Genomic DNA, 12009 nt, shown 5'->3' on the forward strand with positions numbered 1-12009 from the left:
ATCACAGCTCTTGCTGTGGCTAGGAAAGGTCTTCCTAGGATGATGGATTCATCCTCTTCCTTCCCAGTATCCAAGACTATGAAATCAGCAGGGATGTAAAGGCCTTCAACCTTTACTAACACCTCCTCTACTTGTCCATAAAACTGTTTTCTGGAATTATCTGCCATCTCTAATGAGATTTTAGCAGCTTGCACCCCATAGATTCCCATTTTCTCTATTACAGAGAGGGGCATGAGGTTTATCCTTGAACCAAGGTCACACAGAGCCTTAAAGATCATGGTGCCTATAGTACAAGGTATTATGAACTTTCCAGGATCCTGTCTCTTCTGAGGCAATGTCAATTGATCCAGATCACTTAGTTCATTGATGAACAAGGGAGGTTCAACTTCCCAAGTATCAATGCCAAATAATTTGGCATTCAGCTTCATGATTGCACCAAGAAACTTGGCTGTTTGCTCTTCAGTAACATCCTCATTCTCTTCAGAAGAGGAATACTCATCAGAGCTCATGAATGGCATAAGGAGGTTCAATGGAATCTCTATGGTCTCTAGATGAGCCTCAGAGTCCTTTGGTTCCTCAGAGGAAAGCTCCTTCTTGATCACTGGACGTCCCAGGAAGTCTTCCTCCTTGGGATTCACGTCCTCCTCTCCCTCATTGGGTTCGGCCATTTTGGTTATGTCAATGGCCTTGCACTCTCCTTTTGGATTCTCTTCTGTATTGCTTGGGAGAGTGCTAGGAGGGATTTCAGTGATCCTTTTACTCAGCTGGCCCACTTGTGCTTCCAAATTTCTAATGGAAGACCTTGTTTCATTCATGAAACTTACAGTGGCCTTGGATAGATCAGAGACTAAATTTGCTAAGCTAGATGGATTCTGCTCAGAATTCTCTGTCTGTTGCTGAGTGGATGATGGAAAAGGCTTGCTATTGCTAAACCTGTTTCTTCCACCATTATTAAAGCCTTGTTTAGGCTTTTGATCCTTCCATGAGAAATTTGGATGATTTCTCCATGATGAGTTATAGGTGTTTCCATAAGGTTCACCTAAGTAATTCACCTCTGCTATTGCAGGGTTCTCAGGATCATAAGCTTCTTCTTCATAAGAAGCCTCTTGAGTACTGTTGGATGCAGCTTGCACTCCATTCAGACTCTGAGAGATCATATTGACTTGCTGGGTCAATATTTTGTTCTGAGCTAATATGGCATTCAGAGTATCAATTTCAAGAACTCCCTTCTTCATAGGCGTCCCATTATTCACAGGATTCCTTTCAGAAGTGTACATGAACTGGTTATTTGCAACCATGTCAATGAGTTCTTGAGCTTCTGCAGGCGTTTTCTTTAGGTGAATGGATCCACCTGCAGAGGTATCCAATGACATCTTAGATAACTCAGACAGACCATCATAGAATATATCCAGGATGGTCCATTCTGAAAGCATGTCAGAAGGACACTTTTTGGTCAGCTGTTTGTATCTTTCCCAAGCTTCATAGAGGGATTCACCTTCTTTCTGTCTGAAGGTCTAAACATCCACTCTAAGCTTGCTCAGCTTTTGAGGAGGAAAGAATTTGGCTAAGAAAGCCGTGACCAGCTTATCCCAAGAGTTCAGGCTATCTCTGGGTTGAGAATCCAACCATACTCTAGCTCTATCTCTTACAGCAAAAGGGAAAAGCATGAGCCTGTAGACTTCAGGATCTACTCCATTAGTCTTAACAGTATCACATATCTGCAAGAATTCAGTTAAGAACTGAAAAGGATCTTCAGATGGAAGTCCATGAAACTTGCAGTTCTGCTGCATCAGAGAAACTAATTGAGGTTTCAGCTCAAAGTTGTTTGCTCCAATGGCAGGAATGGAGATGCTTCTTCCATGTAAATTGGAATTAGGTGCAGTAAAGTCACCAAGCATCCTCCTTGCATTATTATTATTTTCGGCAGCCATCTCCTCCTCCTGTTCGAAAATTTCTGAAAGGTTCTCTTTGGATTATTGTAGTTTAGCTTCTCTTAGTTTCCTCTTCAGAGTCCTTTCAGGTTCTGGATCTGCTTCAACAAGAATATTCTTGTCCTTGCTCCTACTCATATGACAAAGAAGAGGGCACAGAAAAAAATAATAATAATAATATGGATCCTTTATACCACAGTATAGAGGTCCTTATGTTAGTAGAAGAAAAGAAGAAAATCTGAACTCAGAGAGAGAGAGAGAGGGTTCGGATTTTTTTGGTGGTGTGAGGAAGAGATGTTAGTAGATGAATAAATAAATAGTAGGAGATGAGAGAGAAGGAATTTTCGAAAATAATTTTTGAAAAAGAGTTAGTGATTTTTGAAAATAGTTTTTGAAAGATGTTAGTAGTTTTCGAAAACTAAGATTTAAAAATTAAAATAATTAGTAAATTAAAAAGAAATTTTGAAAAAGGGGGGAGATATTTTCGAAAATTAGAGAGAGAGAGTTAGTTAAGTAGTTTTGAAAAAGATGAGAAACAAACAAAAAGTTAGTTAGTTAGTTGAAACAAATTTGAAAAGATAAGAAGTTAGGAAGTTAGAAAATATATTTTTGAAATCAAATTTTTGAAAAAGATAAGATAAGAATATATTTTTGAAAAGATATGATAGATATTATTTTTGAAAAAGATTTGATTTTTAAAATCACAATTAATGACTTGATTCACAAGAAATAACAAGATATGATTCTAGAACTTAAAGTTTGAATCTTTCTTAACAAGCAAGTAACAAACTTGAAATTTTTGAATCAAAAACATTAATTGTTATTGTTATTTTCGAAAATTTGATATAAAAATAAGAAAAAGATTTTTTGAAAAATATTTTTATAATTTTCAAAAATAACTAAGAAATTTGAAAAAGATTTGATTTTTGAAAAAGATTTTGAAAAAGATAAGATTTTCAAATTGAAAATTTGATTTGACTCATAAGAAACAACTTTATTTTAAATTTTTTTGAAAAAGTCAATCCAAATTTTCGAATTTGATGAGAGAGAAAAAGGGAAATATATTTTTTTGATTTTTTTTTGAATTTTTAATGATGAGAGAGAAAAACATGAAAATTATGCAATGCATGAGAATTTGAGATCAAAACATGTGATGCATGCAAGAATGCTATGAATGTCAAGATGAACACCAAGAACACTATGAAGATCATGATGAACATCAAGAACATGTTTTTGAAAAATTTTTAATGCAAAGAAAACATGCAAGACACCAAACTTAGAATTCTTTAATGCTTAGACACTAAGAATTCAAGAATGCATATGAAAAACAAGAAAAGACACAAAACATGCAAATGCAAAGATCAAACAAGAAGACTTACCAAGAACAACATGAAGATCATGAAGAACACTATGAATGCATGAATTTTCGAAAAATGCAAGATGAACATGCAATTGACACCAAACTTATGATATGACTCAAGACTCAAACAAGAGACACAAAAATATTTTTGATTTTTATGATTTTCTAATTTTTTTTGGATTTTTCGAAAATTAATTGAAAAAGGAAAATAAGGATTCCAAAATTTTTAATATGAATTCCAGGAATCTTGCATTCTTAGTCTAAAGCTTCAGTCCAGGAATTAAACATGGCTCACTAGCCAGCCAAGCTTTCAATGAAAGCTTCGGTCCAAAACACTAGACATGGCCAATGGCCAGCCAAGCTTCAGCATGTAAATCAGATATGACATGCCTGACATACCCTACAGTCGTATAACAGCTGATGGTTGGAAGCCTCAGTCCAAACGAATTTAGACATGGCTTTACAGCCAGCCAGGCTTCACATGCTTCATGAAACACTAGAATTCATTCTTAAAAATTTTGAATAAAATATATTTTTTTTGAAAACATTTTTATTTTTTTTTTCGAAAACAGATGAGAAAATTTTGAAATATTTTTGAAAAATTTTTGAAAAGAAAACAAAAAGAAAAATTACCTAATCTGAGCAACAAGATGAACCGTCAGTTGTCCAAACTCGAACAATCCCCGGCAACGGCGCCAAAAACTTGGTGCACGGAAATTGTGATTACACTTTGATTATGTAAAATTCATCGCTCTTTCTTTCCCTGGTAATGGCGCCAAAAACATGATGCCAATACCATGGTTCACAACTTCGCACAACTGACCAGCAAGTGCACTGGGTCGTCCAAGTAATACCTTACTTGAGTAAGGGTCGAATCCCACGGAGATTGTTGGTATGAAGCAAGCTATGGTCACCTTGTAAATCTCAGTCAGGCGGATATCAAATGGTTATGGAGTTTTCGAAAATAATATATAAAAGAAGGGATAGAAATACTTATGTAAATCATTGGTGAGAATTTCAGATAAGCGAATGGAGATGCTTTCGTTCCTCTGAACCTCTGCTTTCCTGCTGTCTTCATCCAATCAGTCTTACTCCTTTCCATGGCTGGCTTTATGTGATACATCACCATTGTCAATGGCTACTTTCGGTCTTCTCTCGAGAAAATGATCCAAATGCCCTGTCACGGCACGGCTAATCGTCTGGAGGCATCACCCTTGTCAATGGTTTCATCTTATCCTCTCAGTGAAAATGGTCAACGCACCCTGTCACAGCATGGCTATTCATCTATCGGTTCTCGATCCTGCTGGAATAGGATTTACTATCCTTTTGCGTCTGTCACTAACGCCCAGCAATCGCAAGTTTGGAGCTCGTCACAGTCATTCATTCATTGAATCCTACTCGGAATACCATAGACAAGGTTTAGACTTTCCGGATTCTCTTGAATGCCGCCATCATTCTAGCTTACACCACGAAGATTCTGATTAAGAGATCTAAGAGATACTCATTCAGTCGAAGGTAGAACGGAAGTGGTTGTCAGGCACGCGCTCATAGGGAATGATGATGATTGTCACGTTCATCACATTCAGATTGAAGTGCGAATGAATATCTTAGAAGCGAAATAAGATGAATTGAATAGAAAACAGTAGTACTTTGCATTAATCTTTGAGGAACAGCAGAGCTCCACACCTTAATCTATGGAGTGTAGAAACTCTACCGTTTGAAAATACATAAATGAAGGTCCAGGCATGGCCGAGAGGACAGCCCTCAAACGTGATCTAAGATAGCATACAACTAATCAAAGATATCAAATACAATAGTGAAATGTCCTATTTATAATAAACTAGCTACTAGGGTTTACAAAAGTAAGTAATTGATGCAAAAATCTACTTCCGGGGCCCACTTGGTGTGTGCTTGGGCTGAGCTTTGAGTGTTGCACGTGTAGAGGTCCTCCTTGGAGTTGAACGCCAGCTTTTGTGCCAGTTTGGGCGTTCAACTCTGGTTTTGGATCCTTTTCTGGCGCTGGACGCCAGAATTGGGTAGAGAACTGGCGTTGAACGCCAGTTTGCGTCGTCTAAACTTGGCCAACGTATGGACTATTATATATTGCTGGAAAGCCCTGGATGTCTACTTTTCAACGCAATTGGAAGCGCGCCATTTTGAGTTCTGTAGCTCCAGAAAATCCACTTGAGTGCAGGGAGGTCAGAATCCAATAGCATCAGTAGTCCTTCTTCAACCTCTGAATCTGATTTTTGCTCAAGTCCCTCAATTTCAGCCAGAAAATACCTGAAATCACAGAAAAACACACAAACTCATAGTAAAGTCCAGAAATGTGAATTTAACATAAAAACTAATGAAAACATCCCTAAAAGTAACTAGATTCTACTAAAAACATACTAAAAACAATGTCAAAAAGCGTATAAATTATCCGCTCATCAGGAGGCAACCCAACCTCAGGTAGTTTCTGTTTCATCTTTATTTCAATAAAGGTCACAAGTTGTTTCCCATGTATTGCGAGGAGCTAAGTTTGGTGTTTCACACCAAAACAATCCAAGAGTGAAAGTGTAATTCTAGGTTTGGTGTTCCACCGAAGATATTAGTTAGAATCACACTACACTCCAATGGCAAAATGCTAGCTCCAACTAATCAGGGGAACCACTTAGCAGTAGCTTAGTCTTTAGTTAATAGTTGCTTAGTTAATAACAACGTATGAGGCTCTCTGCAAGTATGCAATCTGTTGTACTAGGCAAGGAACTAAGTTTGGTGTTCACACACCAAATTAAGTTCAGAAATTCACAAGCATACATGCAAGCTAACTATTTCTCAAGTGCTTTGGGAACAAGCAACTTCCAATAACTTTGCAGGAGCCTTCTGAGGAAATGGTGCACCATCATCCAAGGAAGTAAAGGAGCAAAAACTATAGATGATGACAACAAGGGGACAGCTAGAAACCATCACCCAAAGGTCGTATTGTTACTTAATTCCATATACTTGAAATGCTAAAAAAATTGGAAGTCCCAAGGTGCCCTTGATTAATAGTTACTCACTAGTTTAAATCGTTAGAATTTAATGTTTGTTTTTATTGCTTTTGTCATATGTGTGCCGTCCACGATACCTGCTGCATCTTCACCTTGCTTATTTGTATGCTTGTCCCCTTTTGAATCAAATGAAAAGAGAATGAGTGTTTTATAAAAGACCAGAGTGGAGTTCATACTATGGAGTAAGTTCCTGAGTTTGTGGTGTGGTCATAAGTTAGCTAAGTTGGTTCAACCACAAGGTGGGAAGACAACTATCTGTCATGAATACTATGCTTTGAACATACCCATGAGACTAGCTAAATAATAAGATCCTAATAAGAAAAAGGAAAAGAACCATCAAAGTTGAAGAATAAAAAAAAAATAATAGCAATAAAAGAGGCTAGGCACCAAGGGTTTGAACCTTGAGGGATGTGTCTGTGGTGTTCCTGTACCAAGGATCTGCTTGGATTACTAAGCTCTTAGGGGTGCTTTATCACCTGGTAACTTGGGTTAACTAACCCAGGATTATCAGCTGAAAGTCCACCATCAAGAGCAATCTTTGCTACAGAACATTTAGTAGCCCAAAGAGGTGCTGGACACCAAGACCTCAAGGAAAGAAAATAAACAAACCATGTGCTTGTGGTGTGTATGTATGGGGGAGAGACTTGAGGAAGTAAGTCCTTAGGGGTGCTTCAACACCTAGCACCTTGAACCAACTGGTTCGGGAGTGTTGGCTGAAAGCTTATTTTAAAGAGTTGCCCCCTTACAGAGCACTTAGCCTAAGAACACAAATAAGCCCTGAAATGACAACAAAAGGATCAATGAATAAAAGTCTCATGGGATGCGATCACAGTGAGTATTCTAGGACATGATAAAGGTCTGAAAGCCAGTGAAGGAATGAACCTAAGTTGCTATGCATGAAACCACCAGAAAACCAGAAACATGACTTCCACAAGATTGACTCATTTCTCTTGGCATTCCATTCATCATTCTCTTGTTCCAGTACTTGCTTAGGGACAAGCAAGCTTTAAGTTTGGTGTTGTGATGCCATGGCATTTTGGCCAGTTTCACTGACCTTTTCTTTACTGTTTTTAGGGTAGTTTCATGCATTTTCTTAGAAAATAAGCTCTTTTTGGGTAGATATTCACTTACATCTTGATTCAAGCATACATCGTGCACTTTACATGATTTCATGAGGATTTTGCATGAATTTAATGACAAATTGGATGTTGCATTTCCCATGACTTGGATTAGAACTTTGATGCACTTTATTGCTTGATTTTAGGACAAAAGAAGCAAGGAAGAACCACGTTAGCAGCCACGTTAATCTAACTAACGTCACCACTAACGTGGAATGGGAGCTAAATTGCAAAGTTAATGAGAAAAGTAATCGCCAATAACGCCCTCGAAGCCATCACAGCCCACGTTAAGAGTCACGTTAACTTAGTTAACGTGAACTCTAACGTGGAAGAAGACAATAAGGCCAACGTTAGTGACACTCCCCTTTGTCACTAACGTTAGACCAAGCTCATAATTGGCCACGTTAGTTGCCACATTAACTTAGTTAACGTGGCTTCTAACGTTAAGAAGCAAAAGGGAAGCCAACGTTAGTTACATTCACCTTTGTCACTAACGTTGGCCAAGCTTCCATAAGCCACGTTAACTCCCACGTTAACTTAGTTAATGTGGAAGCTAACGTGGAGAGAGCAATTGGTCGCCAACGTTAGTGACACTTACCTTTGTCACTAACGTTGGGGTGAACCACCAAAAGCCACCATGAGCAACGTTAACTCCCACATTAACTTAGTTAACGTGGAAGCTAACGTGGATAAAGAGGTAATGAGCCAACGTTAGTGACACTCACCTTTGTCACTAACGTTGGAGATGGCTAGCATGACTACGTTAGAAGCCACGTTAACTTAGTTAACGTGGACTCTAACGTGAGAAAGAGGGGCACATTGGAACGTTAGTGACAAAGGTAAGTGTCACTAACGTTCTCGAAGGATTGGCAAGCTTACGTTAAGAGCCACGTTAACTAAGTTAACGTGGACTCTAACGTAGGGAAGGGGGAGGTTTATCAACGTTATTGGGAAAGGTAAGTCCCAATAATGTGTGCGAAGGACCAAGAGGCAACGTTAGTGGTAACGTTTGTGCCACTAACGTTGAGGTTAACGTGGCTCATACTTGGGTGAGCAACGTTAGTGAAAAAGGTGATTGTCACTAACGTTCTCGAACCCACACTTTCACTTAACGTTAACACCACTAACGTCCTGAGCAAAAAGTCCCTGCCTACTTCACACTTTCTCTCTGCAAGCAAAGTTAAGCCCAATGATGAAGATAACTGCTTCAAACTCAGGATCCAAAAGCCCATACCCAAGACTTGAAGAGCCAACTAGAAGATCAGAAGAGTAGTATATATAGGAGTAACTTTGAATTAGTTTGGAGAGCTGGAAACTTTAGGGAGCCTTTGGCCTAGAATTACTCTCTGTATTTTACTTTCTCTGCACTTCTAGTTTACTTTCAGCATGTATTCTCCATCTTTGTTTTCATTTTCCAGAGCTATGAACAACTAAACCCCTTTCATTAGGTTAGGGAGCTCTGTTGTAATTTAATGGATCAATTTTAGTTTTCATTCTCCTTCTTCTATCTTTTCTCTTGATTTTACTAGAAAGCTTTAGATCTTCATCCAATTGGGTAGTTATCTTGGAAAAGAAGCTATTCATACTTGGATCTCTTCTGAACCTTGAAAGAGGAATGAAGAGATCATGCTAGAAATGCTTTCTCATGCTGGACCAAATTGGGTGTGGATGGATATGTGACTATAATCCTTCCAACACTTGATTTGGGAAATGCATGTGGTATAATCAGTGACCATACTTCATCTCTTCTCATGAGCAATTGACCAAAGAATTGGCTATTGATCAAGATTTGAGAGATTGAATTACAAGGAATTGTAATTCGATCACTTAAGATTGCCAAGGAGATCAATGAATGCACTGATTGAGGAAGAGATAAAAATGAACTTGATCCGGAGAATGCAACATCTCCTGAGCCCAATGAACTCCCCATTTCTGATCTTACCCATTCTCTTTAATTTCTGCCATTTACTTTTATGAGCAATTACCCCATTCCCATTTAAGATTCTGCAATTTACTTTCCTCCATTTACATTCAGCTCTTTATTTCCAGCATTTACTGTTTCTGCCATTTACTTTCCCGCCATTTAATTTTTTGCAATTCCCAACTCAAATTCTGGTTCGATCAACTAGAACATTCCTTTAATTAAAGTTGCTTGATCAATCAATCTCTGTGGGATTCGACCTCACTCTATTGTGAGTTTTTACTTGACGACGAGTTCGGTACACTTTCCGAAGGAAATTTGTTGCGAGACAAGTTTTCTGCGTATCACCTTGCACTCTCCTTTTGGATTTTCTTCTATATTGCTTCGAAGAGTACTAGGAGGGAGTTCAGCAACTTTCTTGCTCAGCTGACTGATGAGCGGATAATTTATACGCTTTTTGACATTGTTTTTAGTATGTTTTTAGTAGGATCTAGTTACTTTTAGGGATGTTTTCATTAGTTTTTACGTTAAATTCACATTTCTAGACTTTACTATGAGTTTGTGTGTTTTTCTGTGATTTCAGGTATTTTCTGACTGAAATTGAGGGACTTGAGCAGAAATCAGATTCAGAGGTTGAAAAAGGACTGCTGATGTTGTTGGATTCTGACCTCCCTGCACTCAAAGTGGATTTTCTGGAGCTACAGAACTCGAAATCGCGCGCTTCCAATTGTGTTGGAAATTAGACATCCAGGGCTTTCCAGCAATATATAATAGTCCATACTTTGGCCAAGAATTGACGACGTAAACTGGCGTTCAACGCCAGCCTTCTGCCCAAATCTGGCGTCCAGCGCCAGAAAAGGATCCAAAACCAGAGTTGAACGCCCAAACTGGCAAAGAAAGTGGCGTTCAACTCCACAAATGGCCTCTGCACGTGCTACACTTAAGCTCAGCCCAAACACACACCAAGTGGGCCCCGGAAGTGGATTTATGCATCAATTACTTACTCATGTAAACCCTAGTGACTAGTTTATTATAAATAGGACCTTTTACTATTGTATTAGACATCTTTTGATCATCTTAGGATCTTAGGATCATCTTTGGACGCCTGGTTCTTAGATCAGAGGGGCTGGCCATTCGGCCATGCCTGGACCTTTCACTTATGTATTTTTAACGGTAGAGTTTCTACACTCCATAGATTAAGGTGTAGAGCTCTGCTGTTCCTCAAAGATTAATGCAAAGTACTACTGTTTTCTATTCAACTCATCTTATTTCGCTTCTAAGATACTCATTTGCACTTCAATCTGAATGTGATGAATGTGACAATCATCATCATTCCCTATGAACGCGTGCCTGACAACCACTTCCGTTCTACCTTAGACTGAATGAGTATCTCTTAGATCTCTTAACCAGAATCTTCGTGGCGTAAGCTAGAATGATGGCGGCATTCAAGAGAATCCGGAAAGTCTAAACCTTGTCTGTGGTATTCCGAATAGGATTCAATGATTGAATGACTGTGACGAGCTCCTAACTCGCGATTGCAGGGCGTTAGTGACAGACGCAAAAGGATAGTAAATCCTATTCCAGCATGATCGAGAACCGACAGATGAATAGCCGTGCCGTGACAGGGTGCGTGAGCATATTATTCACTGAGAGGATAAGATGAAGCCATTGGCAAGGGTGATGCCTCCAGACGATTAGCCGTGCCGTGACAGGGCATTGGATCATTTTCCCGAGAGATGACCGAAAGTAGCCATTGACAGTGGTGATGTATCACATAAAGCCAGCCATGGAAAGGAGTAAGACTGATTGGATGAAGATAGCAGGAAAGCAGAGGTTCAGAGGAACAAAAGCGTCTCCATTCGCTTATCTGAAATTCTCACCAAGGATCTACATAAGTATCTCTATCCCTCTTCTATTATTAAATTTCGAAAACTCCATTATCACTTTATATCTGCCTGACTGAGATTTACAAGGTGACCATAGCTTGCTTCATACCAACAATCTCCGTGGGATTCGACCCTTACTCACGTAAGGTATTACTTGGACGACCCAGTGCACTTGCTGGTTAGTTGTATCGAAGTTGTGACAATTATGAATTAAGATCAGAGCACCAAGCTTTGGAGCCATTACCAGGATTTGTTAGAACCTGGAGATCACAATTTCGTGCACCATGTTTTTGGCGCCGTTGCCGGGGATTGTTTGAGTTTGGACAACTGACGGTTCATCTTGTTGCTCAGATTGGGTAACTTTCTTTTCGTTTTCTTTTCAAAAATCTTTCAAAAATATTTTCAAAAAAATTTCTCTTGTTTTCGAAAAAAAAAAATAAAAATGTTTTCAAAAAAAATTTTAGATTCAAAATTTTTAAGAATGAATTCTAGTGTTTCATGAAACATGTGAAGCCTGGCTGGCTGTAAAGCCATGTCTAAATTTATTTGGACTGAGGCTTACAATTTGTTATCAAGAGCAACTTAGTTGTTGCTCATCCACCTGCTGCTGATCCATGATCACCTGCTGAAGCTTGGCTGGCCATTGGCCATGTCTAGTGTTTTGGACTGGAGCTTTCTTTGAAAGCTTGGTTGGCTAGTGAGCCATGTCTAATTCCTGGACTGAAGCTTTAGACTAACATGGCAAGATTCCTGGAATT

The 12009-nt window shown here is 38.8% G+C and overlaps 1 non-coding gene across 1 annotated transcript; it reads left to right on the plus strand.

The window, feature by feature from the left end:
* Nucleotides 1-1427: 1427 nt before the first annotated feature.
* LOC148573943 (small nucleolar RNA R71) lies at nucleotides 1428-1535 on the plus strand. Its single transcript, XR_015906063.1, has one exon. It is a non-coding gene; the product is annotated as a small nucleolar RNA R71 (small nucleolar RNA).
* The last annotated feature ends 10474 nt before the right edge of the window (nucleotides 1536-12009 follow it).

This window comes from Arachis ipaensis, chromosome B2 (genome assembly GCF_059453495.1).
Source record: "Arachis ipaensis isolate K30076 ecotype BB chromosome B2, ASM5945349v1, whole genome shotgun sequence".
Classification (NCBI taxonomy): Eukaryota; Viridiplantae; Streptophyta; class Magnoliopsida; order Fabales; family Fabaceae; genus Arachis; species Arachis ipaensis.